Here is a 13,061-nt window from a genome sequence, read left to right as displayed (position 1 = left end):
AAGTCATTGGCATACGTCGTTTTAGGCGCCTGGGGTGACCTGACATGACGCCCGACTTGTAGCCCATCCGTCACAGACATAAAATATTCTCAATTTCAGAGCACTTCAGCAATCCTGTAATTCTAACCATTTGTCGCGTACCTAGTCTGTTGCATAAAACTCACTTCAGTCACATGCATGGTTGATGTTGCAATTACGACAGACAGAGCGTGTTGTGAGGTAGTATCAACAACAAGAGATTCACACTGGCCACGTTTTTGCTTTCAAATGTATAATTATATAATTAAAACTACCAGAAGATCAAAATACCTAACAAACAGAAGCACACAGACAGACAGACAGACAGACACACACGCACAAACACACACACACACACACACACGAGAGAGAGAGTGTGAGAGAGAGAGACCGACCCTCAGAGCCTGCTGTCATTACAAAGTTCGAAATCTGAAAGTCCCGTTAAGGGCACGTAAAACAAGATGACTGAACACATGACTATTAAAACATCACGATACAGTGTGGGCCAGGTCAAATTACAGTTTAAATAGAGACATTAAAAAGTGCAAGCAACAAAAACTAAGTACATACAAATTACATACACAGCCCCTCCTCCACTGACTAATTTACAAAGCCCGTCACAGACTAAAGATGCTCCTAATATTTTTGAAACCGATTACATTGACCCAACAAACGATAGTTCAAGAATAAATAACAAATCAGTATTGACAGTAGAATGTAAGAAAATGGCAGGACTACAATTTAACATTATCAAAGCGTAGAAAAAAAATGATAGTTTCATTTTAGGTCCAATATTTTGTTAAGCATATGAAGTCCACTCAATAAATAACCGGAAAAATTTGCTTCCTTGTTGTTTTTTGGTAGCATCCAAGTACTAGTTGTTCCATTCGAACACAAGTGTATGAGGGGGAAGATAAGTTCAAATGGGGTGTTAGAAGAGTTGAAGATTGGCTAAGCCCAAGTCTGCTCTGTCTGTACAGCCACGTAGAACAGCACTGCGAGAGTTGATGAGTTGATACGGGAAAATAGACGTATTATGGCGAGTGATATTGCAGCAGTGATGGACATTATTGTCGGATCAGTGCACCATTCTTCGTGACGTAATGATGTTCAATATTCCCAGTGTATGGCACCTTCAGATTATCAAATTTTGAACCGAGTGAGATAAGCTGTTGGTGGCTGAAGGTTCGTTGGTGATGAAGTCCAAGCAGCAATGCATAACTGGTTGCGCATGGGCCCCCAAGAATTATTTACACATGGAATTGAAAAGTTTGGCCACTTCTGGCATAAATGCATAGAACTATAGAGAGTATAGAGAGCTTACGTTGACAACTAAGTAAGTATTGTATTCCGTTCTCGAAACAGATTATTTAAAAAACTCTTATCTTTTGTAGAATGATCCCTGTATGTAATATAGTACTGAGAAATCGTGTTTAATTGCGGATGAGAAATGTTTTCAAAATATCAGCTGCACTGTAAGCGACAGACAGACACACAAACATCATTATGTGATACTACTGTATATATTTTGTTAATGTTATGGATAAGAACAACATTGTCCCAGAACTGTATACATAACCGTACAAAATTGTTACATTTTATTTCACAGGAACAAATTAACACCTTGACGGTGGTGAAACTTCACCAAAACACATTAGAGTGTTAAAGAAGAAAAATTTACTTTTACTGGAGGTAGAACAATATTTACACAAGTATATAGGTCAGAGGTACATCGGTAGAAACTGATCCAATATGAAGAGGCCTACTGATACTAAAGTACAGTACTATTCTTACAGACAAACTGTTGCACGCACCCTATCTGCTCTAATTCGTGCATAATTCATTTTAGTACCCCCGCCCTCCCTCCACACCACTTTAGATTACTCTTCGAGGCTCTGTATCGCCTAAGCGCTGCAGCCGTGTTCCTTTGGCCCGTCGGATGCCGCGACTTCACCATTTCGTGAGGCGAACGTGTGGACTCAACCACTTAACCTGTGGTAACCCTTTGTTTCATACATTATACGTCCATTCTATTTACGTGCGTTCCCAATGTACACTATGTTTCGTGCGAATTTCGATAGTTTCTTATTCCACACTCTCTGGTGAACAAATACACCATTCAGTGTTGGTCTCAAAACACCCGGTCGGTGTCAGGAGCAATCAGTGACTATCGCGAACCGAGCTGTCTAGCGCGGCTCGACGAAAGAGAGATTGGTATTACTGATTTAGCTTTATTGCCTTCCAAAAAAGACTTAAATTGTAGTTATGAGCTATTTAATTCCATTTCTACCATATAAAGTGAAGTGGACACCGATTATAGTTTCGCATGATTTGTTTTCTTAGTTTTAGCACATTTGATAAGGTATGTCTTTTCAGTAAGAGGAAACATGCTGTCGATACCATTTTCCTCTGTTGATTCGTAGGTACAATGAAAGTCTAAAAAGGAAACAATATCATAGTAGATCCAGAAACTGAAGAAGGGAAAGGTGATAAAATATATAAATGTGCTTTGTTTTTGTGAGAAATATTTAGTAGAAAAGAGCACAATCACGTCAAGCGAAGTGGGCTGTTGAAGAATGACAAGTGAGTGCTGTTCTCAGTGTACGGCTTTATTTGAACCGATTTCAGAAAGAATTTCCAAAGAAAGTTCATTCGTCTTTAAAGTATTACTTTGTATTTTCAAATTATTTATCTAACTTTGTATAATTTTGACAGTTTAGACTGGGTATTAACGTTGTGTACCATAATGAATAACAACGATACGACGTTCGAAGATATTGTGCACTTTTCAACGTAAACAGATGTCTCCATCACGAAAACAAACTACAAGAAGGTAACATTTACTTTTGTGGTGCGTCCTTTTGTTTCGTTGACAATAGGATGCATCATATTTGATATATAGGCTACAACAATGCATAAGCATCTTAGAATCATTATTCATGAATATATTATCAGCAACGTAGCCAATCAACAGAATTAAGACCGACTGCTTAAATAAATTTTCTGGGTCTGGCTGATGGTCTCTAGAGGCTAAGGAGTAGCGCACCACTCGTGGGATCATTTGAGCATTTGCCTGGCTTGTTTTAACTCGGTGGCTGGCAACCAGCTACCAGAGGTGGCCGACGTGACCACGACCGTGACAAACGGCAGAAGTTATAGTATAATGTACTGAAAGTGCACAAAAGGAATGAAGAACAGACCGCATGGCATTTCTGATTGCTAACCGATTTGGTCCTTTCACTTTACTGTTGCACTACCTGTAAGGGGCGATCAAAAAGTTTTCGTTCGAAAGCCGTACAGTCCAGAATTGGTATGGCAATTTGGCAAAATCGCATTGCGCACTGAGTCAATTGTCCCACCGACGCACTAGTTTGAATTACACATTGGATAAAACACCGTGTCCTGCTGCACTTGTTCCTCCAGCGAGAATCGTCGACCATTCAAGGTATTTTTTAAGGGACTGAAGGATTATAGGATGAGGAAAGATGAGGACTGAAGAGTGGATGCCCGAGGGTCTCCAACTTGAGTTGACGTAACTTGTGCGTTACATTTGCGATATGGGGATCACGAAGTAGCAGTACAACTTGCCGCCGTTCCCCACAACGGTTATTTTTGACAGACATACCGCCCCGTAGAGATTCTTCATTCTCGGTTGTATGTCTACCGATGTTTGTCCTTCGGGAGCCAAGTAAAGAATAACAGCGCATTTATCTTATTTGGAGGCAATGGCCTTGCCGCAGTGGATACACCGGTTCCAGTCAGATCACCGAAGTTAAGCGCTGTCGGGTGTGACTGGCACTTGGATGGGTGACCATCCGGGCCGCCATGCGCTGTTGCCATTTTTCGGGGTGCAGTCAGCCTCGTGATGCCAATTGAGGAGCTACTCGACGAACAGTAGCGGCTCCCGTCACAGAAAACCATCGTAAAGACCGTGAGAGCGATGTGGTGACCACACGCACCTCCTATCCGCATTCTCCTCTGAGGATGACACGGCGGTCGGATGGACCAGATGGGTCACTTGTGGCCTAAAGACGGAGTGATTTATCTTATTTCGACGCATTTGATAATATCGTAGCCATGGTTCACGTTTCCGAATTCACCGCGCGCACGTCTGTAAGACACCGATGCCACACTAATCCCTTGGCTACATGTCGGTGCTTGTACACCACTACGACGTTGCTTATAAGCTGCATCAACGCCCTCAGACGGAAACTTTTTGATCGCGCCTTATACCAACTACGGCCTATTTTTAGGCTGACAGCGGGCTAAAGTATTATGAATTGGAAATAACAGCCCTCCACTACTACCTTATTATTCCTCGTTCCTTCAGTGCAAGGCACGAATTCGTATTAGAAATCACCAAACTAATATATAAGGAGGGCAGAACACTAAGAATTCTAAAATTTTAGTAGGGTGATTGTAAAAATACTGGTATAGCTTCCCCGTTAAAAGTAACTAGAAATTTATCTGCTTTAGTGCAGAAAATAATGGTCAAGACCGCATTCGCACAGGCGCATTTACGAACCGTTAACAACCAACAGAGATGTTATTGCAGGGAGAAAGCTGTGACGAGGCGGTTTGTTTTTTGAGGTCGCAGCAGAGCAGTCTCTGATCCGAAAGTAATGGGCCAACAGATGGGCGGTAAACTGCCTGTGGCGCCGCTAGTTCATCGACAACATTAAGCAAGGGAAGCCTCCACCACAGCAAGGCGAAAAACAGGCGGCACCTGCAGCTAATACTACGTTTTCTTTGTGTACTTTGTAAGGAATGCGTTCCTTGCTTGTACATAATATAACAGAGTTTCCTCGGCCTCCATACGTCACAAACCAAAGGATGCGACACTCGTAAAAAAACGACAGGCATTCATAAAAATTCCTTTAGGAGGAAATTATATTTCGCATCGGGCTGCGGGTATCTGCTATTTGTATCAGATACTTGGAGAATGATACGTAACATTAAGTCTGCGCCCGTGCGTCGTTGAGGCTGTCTCTTCAACAGACCGCTTAATATTCTGGGATGTGAGGTTGGTTGGTTGATTTCGGTGAGGGAACCAAACAGCGAGGTCGTCGCTCCCATCGCATTAGTGAAGGATGGAGAAGAAAACCGGCCGTGCCCTTTCGAAGGAACCATCCCGGCATTTGTCTGATGGGATTTAGGGACATCAAGGAAAACCTAAATCAGAGTGACTGGACGCGAGTTTGAACCGTCGTCCATTGTGCTAACCATTGCGCCACCTCGCTCGGTAGGGATGTGACGAAATTCCGACTGTTTCCAGGTGACGACGTCGGGCGACTGCTACGTCAGAGGCGGGCCGAAAATTCGGGTACAGAGATGAAGGTGTTTCTCTAAGGTAAATCCCCTCCACTTTTTTTTCTCGCTCTCGTAAGCACCCGAGTGAAGAGGTAGCCTTACGAAGATATGTTGTTTAGTCTGCTACTCCGACTACAAGTAAACTGTTGACCACAGCTTGTAATTACCCGTTAGTCGTGCGTGACGTTCTGCATGTACTACTTTAATGATATGGAAGTAAAGTTGCAGCCCGAACGGAGTTCTCGTGCAGCCTGTGTTTCTCAACCATATTTTATACAAAATGTGTCTAGCAACTAACGACCGAACCCAAAAACGTCCGATAATGTTAAGAGCTTCTTAAGAGCATAGTTTTCCTCACAACATATTTTGCTTATTTTTTTCATAGTTCCACACAACTTCTTCCTGTTTTCTCGACTGATCTGTGTTCAGTATTTCTAGGCCTATCCACTGTGCCAACTTATAACTAAATCTGAGGGGGGTGCGATGGGGAGGTTCCCTTGTTAGCAGATTTGCAGATCAGTACAAACTGTGTGTGTGTGTATTTAAATTCATTTTTAGAAGTAATGGATTCAGTATAAATATTCGTGCCGCGTTCTTCGCGCTGGGGTCTCATGCTGTTTACCACTGTCAAACGAAGGTAGCAGTACATAACTGGCTCAAGTCTGCCATTAATCGCCCGGACTCGCTACAGTGATTTCGGGTTTATTATTCGCGCCGCGTTTTTATGGTCGTAAAGTTTCAATCAGAGACGTTTGAGGTCGTATTGTAGTATGCTTGATGCTGCTAAAGCCGAGGGTGTAATTAAAATGTCTGAATTGTGTAATAATTTCAGTAATAGACCGTTCTGTTTGAATTTCGCTAATAGCTGTTCTCAGTGGAACCTATCACAGTCCGCGTTCTGAGATTACCAGCAAGAGATAATATGACATTACTTCCTTGGAGTGGAAAGAATTGTTTAATGCAGCATGCCAGCAGGTCGTATTATAGCAAGACTTCGTGTTCCCATATGCTACTCAACTTTGGCTGGGATTTTCAATTGAAATTGCTTGTTTCTACGATAATAACTACCCAGCTTTACGGTGTCACACTTCTGAATCATCACAATACATCGTTAAGAACAACCATCCTCGTTCTAGGGGCCCCATGGGTTCCTTGCGCGTCCGTTCCTATAACACACATTCTCGTCAGGTTGTAGACTACCCGAATCGGCGAGTGCTCACTGATGATCAGTTCAAACTTTGTTTAAGGTTGTTGCGCTGTTCTCGACAACCATTCCAGAACTATTTAGAAGAAACTCATTCCGCGAAATCTCCAAAGACTATATAGAAGTCAGCGATTACAATCCGTGCAACTCTCAAATGGCAAGTGGGCATCTATAGGAAGAATGAGTGTCACGCAATGTCATAACAGCCCGTCAGCACTTGCTATTCGCTGTTTTGTAGTATTGGGAAACGCTGCACTGTACCAATCGTTTCTACGTTACTTCCCAAGCATAGCATATTTATGAACCTATTCCAATACCAATATTTCCCACTGACTGTACATCTACACAATGACGATAATAACTTCCCAACAGAACAGCCTTCCCCTCCCAGACAACGAAATCTGGCCAGACATTTATGCACCCGGTTTCAAGTTGTCTTTTCTCACATCAGGAATTCCTCTTCCTTTCTCAACCTAATCTTTATCCCCTCTCAACAGCCACGGCTCATCCTCCAGTCTGCTTCCCATTTCCTAAAACACGTGTCTCTTGTAACCGACTCTCCCACTCTTCATATCCCAATACGTAAACCCATCCAATGCATTACCACCCGAAACCTCATAGCACCTTTTAACCAACTTAAAGCGAACGTAGCCTCCCATGGTATTGGTGCCACAACCCCTCAGTTAAGTGGTGTTAAGCTTTTGCACTAGTGCTTGCTTTCCACATGCCAAATCTGAGGGGTGTCGAAAGGGTTGCCTACGCCGCCAGCACCTAGGAATCCGTGAATGGGTGTCACTGTAGAGAGACATTTTTAAATAATCCATTAAATGTGTGGGTGTGGCACCGAGGATCAATAAATCGCTTTTACAGGGACTCTTTACCATTTTCTTCACGCATGTAATAATGTCACCCCCCTGCGTGGACACCACAGGAGAATGCGGGAACCAAGGCATGAAAAAATGTAAACCTCGTTTCTGCTTTGCATCACTTTCAAAGTTGGTCCAATGATTTTGAATCGTTCCTAGCGGTTCTATCCTGTATACTAGAGCAAAAATTGCGATCACACTACACTCCAAAAGAATGAGGTCGCGTTCAATGGGATTGTAGCTATGTGATGAACTTAGAGAAGGACTGAATTGTCTGATGGTACTGTGGGGGGTGTCAGCAGTGTCAAGGGTTGTCAAGAACGTCGTCCTGTTGCATATCGCACTGCAGACTTGTTTTCGACTGCGAAATGCCTGAAAATGATCAGCCTAATGAAATGGATTGCTTTATATGCCCTTAATGATGCTTTCTCAGGCCTTTTCCCGTTGATTCTTAGCAACAGTGTCTCCAAAGTGTTTACCTTGGTGACCCATTAGAAACAGAATTATTTCTTTGCGTTACTAACCTCTGTCGAATAGGTGTCGGGGGGGGGGGGGGGGGGTGAGGGGCCAGCCGGGGTGGCCGAGCGTTTCTAGGCGCTACAGTCTGGAACCGCGCGACCGCTACGGTCGCAGGTTCGAATCCTGCCTCGGGCATGGATGTTTGTGATGTCCTTTGGTTAGTTAGGTTTAAATAGTTCTAAGTTCTATGGGACTGATGACCTTAGAAGTTAAGTCCAATAGTGCTCAGAGCCATTTGAACCATTTGGGGGTGAGATGTGGGTAACGGGAGGTGTGATGAATTTCCCCGTTGTGTGACACATACACGATGATGTTGGATAGAATTTTAGTGAAATTCGGTGCTAATTCGACGTAACCTACCTCGCGCTTCTCGTGAACTTATGTAATTTTGTAGCACAGTTTAAATAATACAAATTTGTTTTTTTTTTAAATATGACAAGCAAATAATAATAATAATAATAATAATAATAATAATAAAATATCTATCATTTCACATAACTTTCAACAATGTTGTTTTTTTCTTGAAAACCTTAATTCAAAGCATAAGAGTATACGAGGGTTGGAACTTAAATAGTGACAGCTATTTATTCACAACCGATACAAAAGAGTTACATGTTTGCACCTGTTACTGTTCTTCAAAGTAGTCACCAGCGTTGTGTAGAAACCGTTGCCAGCGATCTGGAAGGCATAGTATACCGTTAGCAGAGGCTGTTCTGTTGATGGTGCGAATGGAGCGGTCTACTGTCTGTCGAATCTCTGGAACAGTTCTGAAGCGAATGCCACGAAGGGGGTCCTTCATCTTCAGAATCAAATCAAAGTCACAAGGACTTAAGTCTGGGGAGTATGGTGGATGGTACAGTATGTCCCAGTCCCATCTACCGAACAGAACAGCCACAGCTTGCGCTGTATGCACCCGCGCATTGTCGTGCAAAATGATGGGTGGGTTGCACAGAAAGTGTCGACGCTTCTTTCGCAAAGCTGGTCGCAGGTGATGCTCCAGAGCCCCAGCATGGTGAAAGTTACGGTGATTTTCGTGTACGACTGTGATAGTGTTATCCTAACGCATTACGTCCCTCCAAGGCATACCGTCAATGCACAGTATTACTGTTCGTTTTTGGAGCATCACCTGCGACCAGCTTTGCGAAAGAAGCGGCGACACTTTCTGTGCAACCCACCCATCATTTTGCACGACAATGCGCGGCAGCATACAGCGCAAGCTGCGGCTGCTCTGTTCGGTCGGTGGGACTGGGACGTGCTGTACCATGCACCATACTCCCCGGACTTAAGTCCTTGTGAGTTTGATTTGATTCCGAAGATGAAGGAACCACTTCGTGACATTCGCGTCAGAACTGTTCCAGAGATTCGACAGACAATAGACCGCCCCATTCGCGTCATCAACAGAACAGACTCTGCTAACGGTATACTAGGCCTTCCAGATCGCTGGCAACGGGTTCTACACAACGCTGGTGACTACTCTGAAGGACAGTAACAGGTGCAAACATGTAACTCTTTTGCATCGGGTGTGAATAAATAGATGCCACTATTTAAGTTCCAACTCTCGAATAAAAGTAACACAGTATTTTCGTTCTTAGCTCAACATCTCATTCACTGAGACGTTGACTAAGTTTTTCAGTCTATCAAATCGGAAGTTGCAGTAAGTAAATTGGGAACAAAATATCGTCGCTATAGGAAAAAAAGTATTGTTGCTATGATCCTGATGTCAGCTGATAATGTACGTAGTGTTACATAATGAAATAGCGTGCGTATAGTGTACGTAGTACGTGGAGCGGCTGGTAGATTGAAATGAATGAACAGCAGAACACTAGCGTCCTACATTATTCAATAAATTCGTTGCACAACAGTAGTGTCCTCTAGGGAAAAACCGAGTGCGGTAGCACTAATTTCAACAGATTGGCCTCTTATTCGCAATGATGGAGGGTCCAGTCTCCATTCGGCCGCCCTCATTTCGATTTTGCGTTGTTTCCCTTAACTTATTTCTGGAAAATACTGGGATGGTTCCTACTGCAGCGCCACAGCCGACTACTTGTTTCAACCTTATCAAACCAGGGCTGTAAGTGTGTAAATGCCTGTCTATATCAAATTGTTACTTTTCCTGTTCTTAAATTGTATCTCCCATGATATGTCCAATATCCCGGTAAAGGTGATCCACGGCTCTATAAAACTGCTATTACTACTACTACTACTACTACTATTACTACTACTACAGGTAAGTCGAATTCTTCGTTTTGAATAACCTTCTAACTAGAAACATTTTAATGGTAACTTTTACCGTTTTAACGCAAATAGAGAGATTTTTCGCCAAAGGCCTTGCCGCAGTGATAACACCGGTTCCCGTCAGATCACCGAAGTTAAGCGCTGTCGGGCTGGGCTAGCACTTGGATGGGTGACCATCCGGTCTGCCGAGCGCTGTTGGCGAGCGGGATGCACTGAGCCCTTGTGAGACAAACTGAGGAGCTACTTGATTGAGAAGTAGCGGCTCCGGTCACGGGAACTGACATATGGCCGGGAGATCGGTGTACTGACTACATGGCCCTCCATATCCGCATCCAGTGACGCCAGTGAGCTGAGGATGACACGGCGGTCGGTCGGTACCGTTGGGCCTTCATGACCTGTTCGGGAGGAGTTTAGTTTTTAGAGGGATTTTTCAAGATGAGAGCTGTAATATAATGTTCGTAATTTTAACGTTTCGGGGAGGTAGCCGTTGTTTGTAAAAACCAATGTACCAAAGATGAAAATGTTTAACGTCACCGAGTCATAGCGCTGTGCAGCCAACGGTTTGTTAGATATTAGCTGCGTAAGCAGGAGGACGGAAGGCAATGTAGACTCTATCCAGTTAATAAGGTACTCATTTTATCTGCTGATGACAGCTATTAGTTTGCGCAGAGATGGGGGTACCTTTTCTCTGTAGAGTTCGAATAAGGACGATGCCTAACCCACCCTCCCGATGCCTCTCGGTGGGGGGTTATGAAGTTCCGGAGACGCATGCCCAGCCGCTGCTGCTGCCGCTGTTCCGCCTACGCAGGGCTCGGCACGCACCCGAAGCACTCAATAAAGCCGGATCAGCCGCACCTACAGTCCGGCGCATTGTTCTTTTGTGACGACGGCACGTCACAATGGCAGCATTAAAATGTCGCATAACATCGGATAAGCGCCTCTTCCGTCGTAAAGCAAAAGACGTTGACAGAAAGCACAAAGCGGACTCTGCGTGAACGCTAAACTCAAAAGTTTGTGATCCTATGCGTCCCGTCCATAGTTGGGATTTTGGCCACCGAGCTCTCTAAGGAGGAAAGATATCTGTTGCTTGCAGAGCTGTTACCATTGTCGTTTCACGCATTACGGGGATGAAAAAGTAAATAAGGAGCACCTCATTTGAGTGTAACATAAAACATATGTATATCTGTTTCATCCGTCTTTGGTAGTTTAACCTAATTGTCTTCATTTGGTAATACGGGGTATTCAAAACGTCTCTCCGCAGTGCCGTATGATTGTTAGCCGCGCGTGCCGTATGCCGCAGTGAATATACCGAAATGAAACTCAGTGAAATACAAGTTATTAATTTATTGAATATTCATTTTTGATTACAAATTTTCACATTAAATGTTGAAAGTGTCCCCCTTGTTGTTGAATACACAATTCAATTCGTCTAATCATGTTTCCAAACACAAGCTGTAACATTTGTTCTGTAACAGAAGCAGTGAAAGTGGATATTTCAATTTTCAATTCAGCGATGGATTTTGGACGGTTTTTATAGAGTTACTTTCGCTGCACCCCAGAAGAAAAAGTCAGGTGGTGTTAGGCCAGGCGATTGTGGAGGCCAGAGTCCTTGTGAAATTATGTGATCACCAAAAACATCAGCAAGCAGTGACATAGAAACACGAGCTGTATGCGCGGTTGCAACATCTTGTTGAAAATAACCGTCCAGTATTTCACTTAACACAAGTTCTTCTATGAATGGGTACAGAATATCACTGCAGTATCGTTGTACGTTTACTGTTTCGTTGAAAAATCCAGGCAGGCGAACAATCATATGGTACGCGCGGCTAACAATAATATGGCACTGCGGGGAGACTTTTTGAACACCCCGTATTATTTTTAATCTTAAATGCTTGCCACTAGAAGCTACATAAAAAGGAATGGTGGCTTAAAGAACGTTAAGAATGTGTGCTTATGGAAACCTTATACAGGCATAGTTTCAGTATTCAATAGATTACAGTGGTTTTTAAATGATAATTAATTGAAACCCTCAGCTGCCGACAGGTGTTGTTGATATAACTCAATGGGGACAGCTGAAAATGTGTGCCCCGACCGGCACTCGAAGCCTGGATCTCCTGCTTACATGGCAGACGCTCTATCCATCTTTTTTCCCGTTGTTTATCGTTGTGTTTGGTCGTTGCGGACGTCGTATGACATCCGGTCAAGTTCGTTTGTTGATCGTTATATTAACTTTTTTTTTATTACATAGGCCAATCAGTTCTCTGACCGAACTCGCTGAGCTACCGTGCCGGTGTTTTGTTCGCTTTCGTTCGTTGCATATGCTCGGGGCGGACGTCCTAAGACATACGTTTAAGTTCGTCGTTGATCGGTTAACTCAGTTTCTTTTATTACAGAGGGCTGCTAACCCTCTGACCGAACACGCTGAGCTACCGTGCCGGCTCCCTTGCACGCTTTCCGTGAAACCCACATACCCAACTGTCCACAATTCTACATGTATAATGTACCTAATAGATATTGAAGGTTTCAATTATTTATCACTTATTCTAGAGAAAGCTGCACGGTAATCAATAGTATCTGTTCTTTCGAGGACAGTTACTGTCTTCATATATACAGTGGTTTTTATTGTTAGATTTAAGTGGTTGCAACCCATATCCTCCTGCACCTATCTTCTATCTCAAATCGTGAGGCTCCATGTACAGTTTTCACTCTCTATTCTTCCGTCAATTACCGTATGAAGCATTCATACCCTCTCTTAGTCAAGTTTTTTTTCCATTCGATCCAGTTGAATACGTCTTCACTAATTATCCGATACACCTGTCTAATCTTTAGTGTTATTCTGTACCACCACATTACGAAAGCTTATATTTACTTCTGTTGTGTAGAACTAATCGTCCATGTTTAACTTTTAC

The 13,061-nt window shown here is 43.3% G+C and overlaps 2 pseudogenes; both read left to right on the top strand.

The window, feature by feature from the left end:
- Positions 1–3,739: 3,739 nt before the first annotated feature.
- Positions 3,740–3,857, top strand: LOC124728886 (annotated as a pseudogene).
- Positions 3,858–10,235: 6,378 nt separating this feature from the next.
- LOC124725890 lies at positions 10,236–10,353 on the top strand (annotated as a pseudogene).
- Positions 10,354–13,061: the final 2,708 nt, after the last annotated feature.

The sequence above is a fragment of the Schistocerca piceifrons genome, chromosome 1 (genome assembly GCF_021461385.2).
Source record: "Schistocerca piceifrons isolate TAMUIC-IGC-003096 chromosome 1, iqSchPice1.1, whole genome shotgun sequence".
Classification (NCBI taxonomy): Eukaryota; Metazoa; Arthropoda; class Insecta; order Orthoptera; family Acrididae; genus Schistocerca; species Schistocerca piceifrons.
The sequence above is the reverse complement of the archived record's forward strand: the minus strand, read 5'-3'. Positions and strand labels throughout refer to the sequence as shown.